At 36.2% G+C, this 15,788-nt stretch overlaps 1 protein-coding gene across 1 annotated transcript in view; it reads left to right on the forward strand.

Annotated features, from left to right (window-relative positions):
- The window catches only part of BRIP1 (BRCA1 interacting DNA helicase 1), a gene marked incomplete at both ends in the record, with an annotated part of 111,136 nt that overhangs the window by 63,856 nt on the left and 31,492 nt on the right, over nucleotides 1-15,788 (forward strand). The gene's annotated exons all lie outside the window — the stretch shown is intronic.

Raw genomic sequence — 15,788 nt, forward strand, 5'->3', positions numbered from 1 at the left:
ATCAGACACTGATGGATGAAAATGGGCATGGTTAAAGGAGTCAGCAGGAAGAAAATTTTTGTAGGTGTTGTATTTCCAACAATATGAGTAAACTGTATTTTCCATAGAATTATTTGACATCTAGACAAGAAAACTATGTGTAATTTTACTCACTCTTCATAATGCCTTAGTTTAAGTTAATGCAGAGGGTGAGGCTCCATCCTGAATGAACTGTGCAGGTAACCTTAGGACATCAATGCCTTTCCTAAATTTTTCTTCATTTATACTATGGATGTAAATATAATTGAATTTAATCAGACATTTCTGAGACTAAAACTTAGCCAAAAAATGACTAAAATCCCTATGTTTCAATCTCTGTGCATAGTTATCCACTGTAAAAGTTATTTGAAATGCACTGTATGAGAGTGTGATGATGAAACAAATTTTATGAAGCATTATATGCCATGAATGTTGTGTGTCACAGTCCTTTAGCATTCGTTTTAAATCAAAGATAATGAAATGTTACATTGAGTGAATGTATACTGGAAGAATAGGAAATAATGGGTTCCTCTGAGGTATAATGAAATTATTTCTTCTTTTATCTTTTTAACAGTCTGTTTCTGTACATTTAAAATAAGGGGCTCTCTGACACTGCCAGGAAATCAGAAGCATTGTGTTCCACTTCTTTGTTGCTTCCCATGACTGGCTGTGCAAACCAAACACTGTCAGCACCTTTATTCATGCTGCTGGCTAGGTTGGCAATCCAAGGGGAGGACTGGCTCTTTCATCCCAGGTGCATCAAGGACAAATGTGTAATCAGCTGGCATTAAGTGCTGTGTTTTTATTAGTGTAAAATAAACAAGCCTTGTGTTCTTAGCCTACCTGTAGATTTAACTACTTCTGTTTCTTTTAGCTGGAAAGACACTAATAATTGTTACAGGTTTTCTGAATAAGTCTCTTCCTTTCCTATTCTTTTCTTATTATATTCTATCCCTGTAAACTTCTAGTTCTGGAAGAACAACATAGGCTAAAAAAGACCACATCTGGCTTTGGAGAGTCATTCTGAAAGCTAGTGGCTTTTGGTGGAGAGACATCTAATCCCTTAATGCATGTCTTTGTTTTAAAGAGAGGCTCAGGGAAACAAATATCCCATCTTCTTCAATAGACCCATGAAACTATTGTCAGAACTGGCCTCACTGCTTTGGTTTTGTTGCAAACTCTACGCCTTATGATTAGATTCACCTACCAGATGACTTAATGTGAGAGTTGTGATGGTGAGGAAGGAAGATACTTTTGTGTGTGTGTGAAAATAATGTTACTTATTTAGAAAGGGGGAATGGACTGGGGATGAATGATGGTAGAGGTAAATACAGCTTGAATTTTATCATCTCCTTGCTTTAAATCAAATGGCTGTTGTTTTCTTGTAATTGGGAATATAGGAATGTAAATGAAGACATTTCAAATGAGTCAAAGGAGTTTAAAATTATGATTTATTATATGCTAGGATATACCAGTGCAAACACATTTGCATTAAAATGAAGAAGCTGTGATTAAGTCCGTTTAGCTCACAGCGATGTATTCTTGAATACAAGATCCTGCTGCTGCTGAGCAATATATTTATAGAGATAAAATCAACATTGTAGTTTATACTGCTGCCTACCCTGTGTTAAATCGTGTACACTATCATGAGGTATCATATGTCATCTTAAATTACTTTGTGTCATGTGCTGTTTATAAATCAAGTACAGTTGGTTCTAGAAGGCAAGGAATTGTTCATTTAATAGAAATCACATTGCTATAGCAAAGCAATCTTAAAATAGAATCACTGGATTTAATAACTGTAATTTACCTCTACATTTGCTAATCATTTAAAAAGGCAACACTATTTTTATGACTTAGATGGAGGGTTGGATTTACAAATAATATTTTATAAATTTTTTAACATATGTATTTATTAATTAGACATTTATATTGAAAAATCAGATTTTAAAATTTACTGTTACATTTCTACTATTTCAGTTACAGCATGTGTTTGCCATTGACCTAGAATCCTCCATTAACTTATTCAGACTTTACATTAAATCAGTGGCATGTAAATTAATATTATTTTATATAACCTTTAAAATACCCTTAATAATTGTATATTCCTGTTTGCAGTTCATCTTTGTGAAATCATAACAACTTTATAGAAGACAGTGCTTTGGAACTTAGAGAAAATATTTCGGTACCATAGATGTAGAAGACTCAGGGTGCTTTAAGATCTAGCTTAGCTAACGTAATAAATTGCCTTTCACATCTTAAAAGGTGAACAAAACTCTGACAATTAAATTTTTAAACTTATTAAGGAGTTGGTGCTATAACTGATTAGACAGTCAGCTGTTGAGACAGTCGCTTTTATATAACAGGATATTATTTTGTTCATCATGTTACCACATTTGGCAAACTTTTATCTTAATGCGCCTATCGGGAATACCAGTCTGACCTCAATCTGAGTAAAGCCTTAATAGTCGACGTGAGGGATGCTTGCAGGAGGTGGCACGGTCATTTTCGCAGACTGTATATTTGTTATCGCATGTTAATCAGATTCATCATTCTGTTTAATAAAGATTTCATCTGCCACGCGAATGCATAATCGGCTATGTCTGAGTGACCGTCTTTTGTCTTGAGCAGATTGCTAAAACTGTATTAAGCATCATTAGACAAAAATGACGACCTTATTAATTTGTCCTTTATGTGTTTTCCAGCAGATTGGACCTCATTATTATGCAAACAGTACACAGAGCAGCACCAGAAGTAGCTCATTAATGTTTCTTTCCCTTAGTACGTAACAGATTATTATTGTGAAGTGTGCATGAAATAATTGCTAATTATGTGCCTTAAATGGTACAGTGATTGTCTGTCTAGATTTTTTTTTCATGGGGTTTAAGAGCACTGTAAAAGGCCATCAGAAGCTACAGGTTAAAAGTACCAAAGCAAGTAAACCAGAGGAAGTGAATCACGAAACGTGCATTTTATCACACATTTTCCTTCCTTTAAAGAGTAATTAGGACAACTACGGATTGCTTTGCAGTTATATCTCACTGTGCTTCTTACTGTAAGAGAAATGACTCTCAGCTGGCAAAGAATGTAACAGCTATGTCTGTCAATGATGCAGGTAAGTTTGAACGGTGGGCTTCTAGTAAAAAATCCCACAGATTCTGTCAAAGGGCAATTCTCGAGTTAGCATGGTTTCCTTATTTACACACCGCTAACATCTTACGTACTTCCGAACACTGTTCTTTCTACCATATGTTTTCCCAGCTACATTTTGCATTTTATACAGATCTCTATTCAGTTTAATTCTCCTTAAAATTTATAAGCATGATAGAAATTACATGTTAGGATTTGGCATTCATCTGTAGTTTGACAACTTTGTGCTAAGTGTGTAATTGGTTTAAGCTGGTAGCGCTTCGTACTTATCCACGGCACATCTTCTGTAATCTGTCTGCCACTGTAGCTGATAAGACTTGGCTACAACTGAAGTTTTTGCAGCGCTAGAAATAAAATCCTGATCCATTAAGGGTTTGCATGGATTTAGCTTTATAATCTGGTTTAGAAATTGTGAGTGGTCAGATCTTAGATACAAGCTTTGTTGTCGAATAGATGCCATGAAAACCGTTACATCAGCTTAAATTTTCTTAATATTCCTTTTGTTGACAATATAACCTAAAAGATGTAGGGACTAGTTCTGAAGAAAAGTATTTCTGACTGGCAATTATTTATTATATGTGAGAATTGAAACAGATATCTCTGAGAGTTAGGAGGGTAATGAAATTCATCTGATGTTACTTACAGTAAATAATTTTCAAGTCTAACTGCATTTGGTTGGGGTTAGACAGTTGCTTGTGTCAGCAGATACCACCATTTAAATGTGGTGGCTGCTTCATACAATACAAGGTAAAATAAATTGGGCGTGCTAGCTGTAAATTACTCTTTAAACTTTTCACATGTAATAGAACATTGCTGAGGATTTCTGAAGGACAGATGTATCTTCCGCTTCTAAAAAAATCAAAGTGAAATTCTGTGGAGACCAAATTCTCTTTACTGCACTGTTAGCTGTTGGGCATACAGATGTTGGCTTGATAAATCACTTGACTGATACAAATTGAAAATAGTTGCTGTGGCATTGCAGAAATAATTATTTATTTTACTTGGCTTATTTGAAAATTACAGGAATATACTGCTATGAACATGCACAGGTATACTATTAATACAGAGATTCAGCAACTATGATTATTGTAGATTTTAATATATGCTTCCTTAATTTTCAGTGACAATACCACATGCTGATGTGTTTGTAATGTAATACAAGCACATGCAAACACACTCCTTTCTATAAAAGTATACAGAAGTGTTGCAGTTCATTGTTCAATCAGGCTGAAAAGGACTTGTCTCAGCATCAGTTTGGCACTGTGCTGTTCCTTTTGCTTCCCAATCCATATTTTTCCATTCCTATGAAATGACATTTTTTGCTCTGCATTTTTTCTTTCCTTGCTACTTAAACTGATCTGTTAAGTTACCCTTTCTAATTGTTATAACTAAATCTAATCTGCTGTTATTTTCAGTGTGTGATTTTATTTCCCACCCCACCGATTCTTGAGCCCCTTGCATAAGGCTTGGTGAGAATTTCCAAGCAATAGTGGGAGAGGCCAGGGGGGTGCTGGAACTTACCTGAGTTTAAGTGGATTAAATATTTTCAGAGAGTCTGTATGCACACCGTTGAAAGGGAAGAGCTATGCATGACCTTGGAAAAGGTCTTTTGTTTTGCATCATTCTGCTGGTGCCAGAATTGATTGTCTCCCAGGAGTTATCTGTCTGAATTGCTGTACTTAGGCTTGACACTGAATATGATTATTTTCACTTGGCCAAAACCGCATTCATTCCCCCTCTCTTGGTGAGGGGGTGATGCTCACTGTGGTCATTGCTGTTTGCAACTGACACTGCTGTTTTAATTGCACAATATGCATTGAAAATACTTACAGGCTGCCTCTATCTTTCTCATTAAAAGAATGGTTGCAGATTCTTTGTGAAAATTGTTGTTTACTGAAGATAGACCCTAATTAAAAGATGAAAAAATGGGTACATTACTCTGGGAAGAACAGTAAACAATGTTCACTTGTCTATACCATGTTGTCATTGCAAAATCTTCCATGTAGTTATCATCATACTCATGTTTGATAAGGCTGAAAGCTCTATACCAATTCAGGGAATTTATTCTTTTTTTATTCTTTAGTTAATTCTTTGAGAGCTATATTTAAGGGAAACAAGATCCTTCTTGGTGAGAAATACATGTCAACCTCTGAATGCTGGCGTGCAGTTACTAATGCTTTTTTGATGTCATCCTTTATTGAGACATAAATCTTCATTGTCTTGAATTCTAGTACCAGGTACTTAAAAGTTTATCTGTATAAATGGATATTTCCATGGTCACTGACAAGAAGGGATAGCACTTGAGTAACTGCTAACTCACACCCAATACAAAGATGGATGCAGAAACTGCCCCATAAAGCACAGGAACAAAGCCAACTCCTCAGACATCAAATCCATTCTTTCTCCTGTATATTCTCATGACACAATTTATACTCCTTACTATTTCTTCTCTTTCAACAGTTTAATCTGCATTAATCATAAATATCTTCCTATACATAAGGTGTCACTAGGAGGGTGAATATGCTGTTAGAAAGTTGTCAGTAGGTTGATGACAGCTGCATTTCTGTCTCCTCTAATAGAGCTTGCCGTGTGTCAGGAGATGTTAGACATGGGTGAGAAAGCTGGTCAGCAGAGGTACAATCTAGACAGGAGTGAGGGGGGTTGAGGGAAGCCAGTAAATGTTACCTTCCCAACCTGGAAGATAATCTTTCCTTTGCAGTCTGGGTTAGAGACGGGTTATGTAGATTCCCTCAAGTATTGTAGAACGATTTCATAGCATCTGATAGGAAATGCTTTTACCTGGATGATCTCTTAGTCAAGAATGGTTTTTATCACTGATGCTGACAGATTATTGCCATTTTGGTGTGGCACTAGATCTTTAATCTCATGCCTCTGTCACTTTAGGACTGTTAAAACAGAACAGTTTGGGAACAAGCCTGCCTGGGATACATGAAAACATGTCTGCTTATGGGTGCTGCTGCAGAAGTGGGCTTCTGAGGAAACCCACGTGCAGGGGAGGAAGGGAGGGTTGGTGTTCATGAGCTAATTATTTTTTTAAATTCAAGGCTGAACTTCCAGAGCTGCTTTACATATTAGTGGGTTGGGTTTTTTTAATAGATAAATAGTGTAAATGAAGCATTAATTAGTCTCCTACTTCCCTGCTCATTCTGGCATTTTGCCTGCTAGAAAAATTCTATGTTAGTTTGTCAGCCTTTTTTGAGTTCCACTATATTGAAATTCACTTTAGAAGATATATAATTTCTTTAAATATTTTTAGAGAGAGATATTTAAAAATGTAAGAACAAAAAAACCTGTGTTAGGCATGCCCAACATATATTAATTTTTTTTCAAGTGCTGAGACAATCATCAGCACTGTGATTTATTGTCTGCCTAGTACGGACATCAAGCAATCTTTCATCAGACAAGGCCATTGCTCACTGAAGTTGTGAGTGACAGAACACAATAATTTTTCTTGCTTCCTTTGCACTACTGCTCTGCTGATGCCAAAATAGAGCAAGGTTTTGCTTACAGAAACACAGATCATCTTTGCAGGCAAAGACGGCTTTAAGGAAAGCCTGTCTTGGAAATTTTCTGTCTTTCCCTTACTTTTAGGTCTCAATTTATGCTTTAGTCTGTTCCCCTGCTACATTAGGACAAATCTGCATTGCAAAAAGCATCTCTGGAATGGCTTGGATTAAGAATATCACAAGTTTTGCAGGATTATGTTTTATATTGGATCGTTTCAAGCATCAGATTTGTGGTACAATCCCAGAAACACTTTTTATTACTAAAATGAGATCTGGGATGTGGAGATGCAGAAAGTTAGTGCGCTGATAGCTGATGCTTAAAAGTTACAGAAAATTTACAGTAGCAGCTGCTGAAATTACAGATTCAACATTCCAATTGTTTTATATTCTAATGAACCACCATCATTACAAGCCAGTATTTTATACTGATTATGTCAGCCACATAGTGCAGCTGCCACTGACCCCTCAATCAGCAGTAACAAAACCCCTCTTTGTTATCACTATGGGAAATATCTTGGCCATTGTGGGTGTGAATTCAAAACAGAATAGCAATCATGCACACAGGGAAAATTAAAAGCTCCACGATTCATTGACAGGAGTCTAAACATCGCGTAGGAATGATTATAGTCGTGGTTTTTTAAATCATACTTTGCTGTGTCTTGTTACATAATTAAAATATTGATGAAGTAGTTAAAGCATCTGAATGCCATAGAACGTTTATTCACTAGATGCAACTAAACTTCTCATCTTTAACTTTGTATACTGACCTCTCCCTACTTGTAAATTTCTGTTCTATTGTAAAATGTAAATCTCCAATCAAGGTAAGAGCATTTGTAATTTGACTTTTCTTATATTCTGGAAGTGAGTGTACTTTCAAGTAGTTTGACACTAGGTTTACTAAGTGATAGCCATTTTTCACACTTTAAGAGCCAAATGGCTATAGTAGAATGAACGAATTAGATTTGTTGCAGATGTTTTCTGGAAGCCATTCCTCCTTTCTAGGAAATTAGAATAATATTGATTTATATAACCTGAATATATTACTATAGATTTACATAATTTAAATCCACGGTATAGATCAGAGCATGCAGACTGTGGTATCCAGTGGGCAGGGATATTCTCTGTAGTAGTTACGTCTGGCTAGTTCACTGTAGGAATTCTAGTTTGGGAACTTCTCTAGTTCTTAAATTGCAACCATACAGCAATATAAGGGGGGGGGGGGGGGGGAAGACAGACAATTACCACCATTCTTCCATATGTAATTTGTATATGGTATTGGTTATTTTTATTGTCTAAGTTCATAGTTTCTTTCTCTTGATGGAATACAAACATTTGGCCAAATTCTTTGCCTGAAGTAAGCGAAGCCAAGGATAAATTTGGTTCTTTCTCCTCTCTGAAGGGCTTGAAATAATAATAATAAAAAAATTGGCTAAGATTTTAAAGATTTTTATGGTGTTTATAGATAGATGCGTGGCTATAGAAAGATTTAGCCTTGTCTATCTTCAGGGGAGGAATAAGGCTATCAGATAAAGCAATACCTCAGCACATTTGAATTCACGTAAATCATACGTGACTCGAAACATATTTGAGCTCTCTGCCCCACAGTTTCCCAGTACATAGATGGAAAAAACTTCTCCTTACATTTAGCTTCTGCTTTGAAATGGTCAGAGTAAAGTTTATATAGAGGTGTGCCTTACTTTTGCTTGGTGGACTTGTGTCATTTTTCTACCATTTCCATGCTTCCATGATGTGTTTTTAAAGACACAGTAATCTAAAAATAATGAGTATTTTCATTCTAATTGATACAGAATCTTTCCTGTATATGCAAGACCTCTCATTTATATATTTCTTTTGTTAATGCAGTGGAGCAAATGGTTGGTTCAGTGTTAGATAAAAGTAAAGAACTAGTCTTGGGCAGTTTTGACATCTACGTTTTATATTTTATAAACCTCAGCTGCAGTTCACACTTGTGGAAACTCTAAGTGTCCTTTTATTTTTAACAGCAGCCTAGGGTACAGTTGAGAGAGGCATATTTCCATTTTGGCTTTTGTTTGAGCAGCTTCCAAAACATCATTCTACTTTTTTTTCTGGAAAATTTGCCAAGTCTAGCTCAGATTAAATTTCTTTGTTAGATTTGTTCTTTTAAGCATCTGGATCAGAAACTGTATCCCATACTATGTAGTAATGAAACATTTGGAAATCATCTGAGAGATCGTAGTAAGCCATGATAGTACTGTACATTCTTTTTAAAAGTCAGAAATCTGTAGCTTACAGAGTAGGTTGGGGGGGTGGGTGTTTTAAATAAATGTTATTTTGTTTGAACCACCCTACCAAGAGATTACAGCTTGTTCTTCTGGGACACAAGCAGGCATTATTATCTCTTAAATTGTTGTCATCCCTTTTATCACTCTAAAATACCATTTTGCTTGATGTATATTCTATGCCAATTTTTTTTCATTCTAGCATATTTCTGAGGGGGAAAATGTATATAAATAAACGTTATTTTTATTATCACAGTCAGTGTGCTGCAAGATGGTAACTGATTTGGGTTGTTTTCTTCTGGTGCATTGCACTAGGCTTATAAAAGATGAATCAATATTGTGCATGCAAGTTCATCAGTAGAGCTAAAACCTATGTTACTAGTTAAAAGTGGATCATTAGAATTTATAGTAATAGAGAAAATGTTTTTCTCATGTCATAAACTTGAGAGCCATAGTATAAAGTCAGTCTGCTCGTATTATACTTTCAGTATAAATTGTATTGAAGAATAGCTTGTTGAAGAGAAACAGATCTGAATTCTAGTGGTAAGGAGCCAGCATACCCTCTTCATTAACTGTAAGACTACTAAATTGAAGAACTGTTTGTCCATTAAATACAGTCCCTCAGAAAGGAGAGGGGGAAAAGAAGAGAAAGCAGTTAGGGAATCTGGAAAGGAGTATGTATGTTTTGCATTACTTTTAAGCAAATATATTTATTCACTGAAAAGAATTAGTGCTGTAGCCAAAACATTCATTGCATTCCTCCACGGTGCACCGTCCACGTGACTGACTGTGATCAGCCTAAAATAAGGGGGTCTTGGTAAGTGCAAATGTCTGAACATTAATTGTAATTAATAGTTCTTTAACTTGTATGAATTTATTTCCCAATTACTTTTTTGCTTTGAAAGTCATGCAAAGCAATCAGAGAACTACCATGAGTGGAGCCAGAATGTTTCCCTGCTTGCAGCTAGATTTCAACTATCAGCTGATAAAATGGACCCCAAATCCAAACCACTTGTTGCTTTGGATTTTGTTATGAACGTCACCTTCAGGGAATGAAACAGAGCCAATTTTCTCTTCAAGAGAGTGGAATTTTTACTTCCTTTCTCTTTTAAGCTTGTGTTATCTACCACCACTTTGTTATGTGGTGTCTCTTGTAAAATTCCTTCCTCCACCGTATGTATTTCACTCTTTATATAAGAAACCTTTTGCCTGTCTAGAAAGACGCTAACATGGTGGGTAATGAAAGGAGACACGAGGGTCATTTGTCAATACCATGAATTTGTCCTTTATCTCAAAGCTTATTCAGCAGCGAGGCTCCCTTCTGGGTCACCCAAGGTGATTTTTTTTTTTTCCTTTTTCTTTTTTCCTCAAGTTTTGGGCCTATTTGCTCAGTTGTGGATGCCCTTGTATTGATGGAGAAAGTAGCACGAATGGCTGCACAGTACGTAACAAGCAGGAAAAAGCAGATGGCTGCTCTGTTAATGGGGCTTCTCCACTTGATCTCACAGGGAGAGAGACCTTTTCATTGTCAGAATTTCTCAAAGCTCATTGATTTTTCATTCTAGCAGGATTTATTTGCTTTTGAATCACTGCTGTGCTGTTATCATTAGATGCTGAACCTTTCACTGGGCTGCACGTTTCACTAGCTTTTTGATAGTTGCTCTTTTAGGATTCCTACACAGAACTTCTTTCTGCCCCTTCTGCATTAAGGGTACTTATTAGATTCCAAATAAACCAGTCACAGTTGTTTGTTTGTCTGTCTAAAATGATCTACATGCAGCACATTCTTTTTTATAGTTTTTGCTTAGCACTCCAAAATATTAAAATAAAAATTTATCAGCACAATTTTCCTTTCTAGTTCAGCAGCTGTGTTTTTTTCCATAGCAGATTTTTTTCCCAAATTCTTTTAAAGTTATATTTCTTTAATTTAAACAAAACAAAAAGCAGAAAATATGTTCTGGATGAAAGGCTAGCCATATTGTACAGTATTATTCAAGTTCTTCATCCTCTTCTGAAGGAAGCCAGGATGGAATGCCTTGAGATCAATATTGCAAAAATGAGCAAACTTTTCTGAAGCTGTGTGCTTAAACAGGAACAGCTGCAGTCTTCTATTGCTTCTTTTTTAATTAATTAAACCCACTTCCTCCACACTATAGTTCCTTAAGTCTGGACCTGGAAAAAGAGAATATAGGGATTTAAGAGAGATCTGTGTTTGTTTACTTCTGCATTTTAACTTCATTTTAACTTCTAGAACATATTAATATAACTAAAGGGTGATATTTTCTTTACCTGTATTTATTATCTTATTACTGATTTTTTTTTTTTAATGATAAGCTGAATCCTGACCCTTCAAAGCTTTATTTTCTGCAGTTCTACACATGCCACCTGTCTCTTGGCAGCAGTGGAGCTCTTCTCTTAGAGCTGGAGTTTCAGAGCCATTCCTCTACTTCTATAGCATGTACTTACAGTCCTGTTCCTATCACAGGAGGGTTCTCAGGCAGTTGTTTGGTTTGATTAAAGATGATTGCCAGTCATTAAAGATGCTATTGATTTGCTTTTTTGGCAAAAGCTAGGAATGTCAGCTTGTGTAGCTCATTTGTCATCACTGAACTGGAGGTTGAATCTTCCTTCATTACTGCGTTTTTCAGTGGCATGACTCTGAACTCCATTGGGTTTATATTGTCATAACTTAATCTGCATTAGAAGCTGGTAAAAGAGTTGTTTTGCAAAGGAGGGGGAAGCAGTGTTCTTAGCTGCTTCTGCAAAAGAACAGGACTATCAGTCATTTGGATGCTTTGTGGCATGCTGAAGAAGAACGTTGAAATGTTAGCATTTAAAAGACACCTGCTTCCTCTTTGCATTCCATATTAAACCATAGGTACTACTGAAAGTTAATTTATCAAAAACGTAGCCCAGGTCTGCCTCTATTCCATGGTTTTTATATCTATTAATAATTTTTTCAAGTCATTAAGCTTATGCAAATAAATTAAATTACTTACACAAATAAAACTAGAACATAGATAATACTAAAACCTTTTTGTGGTTGAAGTGGTTATTAACATTAACTTAAATCAACCTGTGTCCACTGATATGCATTGCAGTTTGGACTCCTGATCTTCACAGCTTAGCCCTGCCTATGCCAGTCAGTATGTTTTGATTAGATAGATTATAGACCTGACAGTTTCTTTGGGAGTGGGAAAAGTGCTGGAGAAATATTTCGGATGTCGGTAGGGTTGGGGAGTGGCTGGAAAAAAACAGAAAGTAGCTGTAAGAAAAATGTTTAAAGTAAATTGTATTTTGGATGGAGTGAAAATGTGCCTGAAAGACAAGCTTGAAACGTGGAAGTGCCACCACTGGTGATGATAGCAAAGGCTTAGGTGCAGGTACCGCACAGTGCGCTCTTCAAAGAGGTGCCTGTTTTCTTTTCAACATCTAGGGTACTGTTTTGTTTTCATTTCTATTGCTAATGTTATGGAGGCAAAGTGCAAAGATTTTCCCAAGTGTTCTTTGTGGGGATAAGTAAAATGAGTTGGTGGTTCTCAGTTTAATTCCTAGAAGTGTGTGAGCATGTGTGTACATCAGCTTTCTTTGCTTCAATTAAATTTCTAGTACTCGGGGTTGGACAGTAAAGATAAGCAATACAAATATACTTAAACCACTTGAAAAACAGAGACAGATAATTTCTCCTTGTAGATTTTATACTATTTCTAGGTTTAGAGCCTGGAGTTGTGAATTTGGACCATGTTACTAATGCAATGATATATGCATAACATGAATTTTGGCTGTGAAATTTCTCTGTATTACTCAGTGCTTTATTGACTATGACGTCAGCAGTATTATATCTACACAATAAATCTTCAGAACCTGGGACAATGGAATAAATTTTGATGATTCCTGTTTTAAAATAGTAACTGAACAAAAAGCTGTGAATGTGTGGGACAAAGCAGTTCTTTGAATTGGAACTCCCAGGAAGAAGTGGTAAATCCTTTGACTGGTGTGAAGGATTGGGTTGTGAGCAATTGTGCTGTAGCCAGTGTGTCAAGAGCCAAGGCTCTGGAGCCAGACAGGAACCCAAATAGCAGCCAAGGGTCTGGAAGACTAAGCTAGAAATTGATATATAAACCAAAGGTCAGGAGTGCTACTTGGAGCCACAGCTGCTGGTTTATATTGTTGACCAAAGGCTGCCTTAAATAGAATTACTACTCCCAATCCTGTCATATAGGGTGACTACTTGTAGTTGCCATTACCCACCTAGAAGGGCTGGAACATCCTGCTACTGCTAGTACAGTTTACCGGAGAACTTACATTTATACACATTAATTCTGGCAATAGGGTAGTATTCTGATAATTGAGAAAAGGGAGAGGTAGATAAAGATCAAGAGAAACTTTGTAGTTCAGGCAGTGAATATGAGCAGGATGCAAGGAGTCCTGGACAATGTTGAGAAATTCAAGTAAAGCCTAGAAAATTCTCAAAAATTATGTTGATTGATGTTATTGGGAGATTTTATTTTTTTTAAATTCAAGTAAAACCACTGTGTCCATTTTTTCTGTAAAACACATGAAGTGACAGCATACAGTCTCAATTTCCACAAAACCATCACCAGAAATTTAAGTGTTATCAGTGGGCTGGGGAAAGTAGATTGTGAATTCTGGTTTTAACCCCCTCTACTTAGGAAATGTGCCAGAGAGTCACCACTGTGTTCTTCTCAGGTCAGAGGAAGCAAAAGATTATATAGCTGTAATATGGAAGAACTGCCTGTCCTGGAGCCTTTAAGGAAAGCTTGACATACTGCAGCACTGGGGACATGTCCAACTCATGGTTAGGGCTGGGGCTTTGCAGGACTTGGCCACTATATATTAAAACAAGCTTCATTTCATGACATGGTTTGAAGTGGTGTTGGAATAGAAATTGGAGTGCTTTAGCCAAAACTAATGCATCTGCATCTTTTTTTTCTGAAGGTGAAGCCAGGAAAGGCACGGAGCAATGTCACTTCCTGCAGTTAATTGTAATTGAAATGCTCATCCAGCATGAAAGGCTAAACTTAGCTGTACATTCAACATGATAACATTTCACACCTTAGTTTACATCTAATTGTTTTGTCGAGTTGCTATTTATTTCCTTGCTTTGAAAAAATGTGGAGGACAAAACAAATACGATGACACTACGTTCCAGATGGTTGGGCTCTGTAGTAATTAAGTACGCTGAGAGAAAGCTTGCTGGCTTCTCGTTATTTTTCCTTTGTTAACAGTGAATCTACAAAGCTACATTAAATTAAAGGTGTTGGTGGAAGACTCTGGTCTTGTAGTAGGGACGGTTACTGTAAACTCAGTTCAATTTGTTGAAATGCTTCTTAAGAGCTACTTCATGAACTACAAGAGAGAGTGTGTGTGTGTCAAGTAGAATCAGTATCACCGTGAAACAATGGTGGGGATACCTATATAGGTTTGTGGGCTTTAGTATTAAAATATTCTAAATTAGAGAAGGTTACAGTCATAGAATAGGTTCTGGTTATAAGCAACATGTTTGCAAGCAAACGTGTAAATTGCTGCTTATCTTGTCCCAGGCTAGATTAAAAGCCCTGTTCTAGAATCTAGTAACAAGAATTTATGGGAATCTCTGTTTCCGTGCTAATATTTTTTAGGTATAAGAGAGAAAATATGCCTGATGATATTAATTTGCTGTTAACTAATATAGTACAACATCAGTAACTGGCAGTTAATCTATCAAATTCATGCCATGACATCTTACTTGTTGTTTTAACATGTAATAAGCATGAAATGTGTTTTTCAGGTATGTTTTATATTTGCACCAGGTAATGGAAAGTACAATATATTACGTGCTTGTGCCCCAGAGGAAACTTTTAAACAAAAATAATTGAATGCAATAAATCTTCCCCTGCCTTCCTTCTGGTACGCCTTCTGCATTGTATCTTTGCATTCATACTTATAGTAAGCCTTGTTGGTAGTGACAGAGTAACAGTGCCGATGCTAGGGGACCACTGCTCTTGCCCACCATATGTTTGCTTTACGTTACAAGATTGGTTTCATTTTCTCCATCTTTTTATTCTTCATTTCTTCAATAAGTGACTTCTTTTTTTCCCTGAGATTTAGAGTCTTATTACAGTTCACTGTTACTATTGGTAGTAAGACTATAGTTTTTCAAATAATTAAGAACATCCACAAGCTAATAAATCTGTCCTGAAATTTTCATTTGGTTGTGTACGTTGTATAAGTTTTTATTTAACTGTGTCTCTGCATGGATGATTTATCAGGTGTTTATTTTCAAAAGTTTTCATCGTACACAGTGGTGAGATGATTTGATGCACAGTAGGTTTAATAATTTAAATACTTAGATTATTATTCCTGTTTGGTGTATGGTTATTTACTCCCTTATCAGACACTAATCTTAAAGACTTCCTTGTCCTGTAAATATGCAACTTGTTCTGGTTGATGCCTAGCAAGCATAACAATCTCATAAGTCACCTTTCATAGCATTTGGTGTATGTACCACTCGGTTACTTGCTTCAGAAGGTACAGAGGTACATAATAAACTATGTAGTGAATACAAGATTAAATATACTAAACAGTGTGCTCTCTCTTTTTTTTTTTTATTTTTTACAAAAACTTGAGGTACTGTTTGGCTGCTGTGGTGTGGTGGTTTTATTTTCAAGCAGCTTAGCTGTGTTTAAAAGTGGTGATGTGTTGTACTCAAAGTTTCTAAGAACATGTAAGTGGACAAGTTTTTGAAAGAAGCAATGGTATGGATTATAAATAATCCAGTAAAAAGAAATGCAGCCCAGGCTTGCAGTCCTGGTTCCTCCAGCTACTTTCC

This window comes from Gallinula chloropus, assembly GCF_964237585.1.
Source record: "Gallinula chloropus genome assembly, chromosome: 19".
NCBI classification, from domain to species: Eukaryota; Metazoa; Chordata; class Aves; order Gruiformes; family Rallidae; genus Gallinula; species Gallinula chloropus.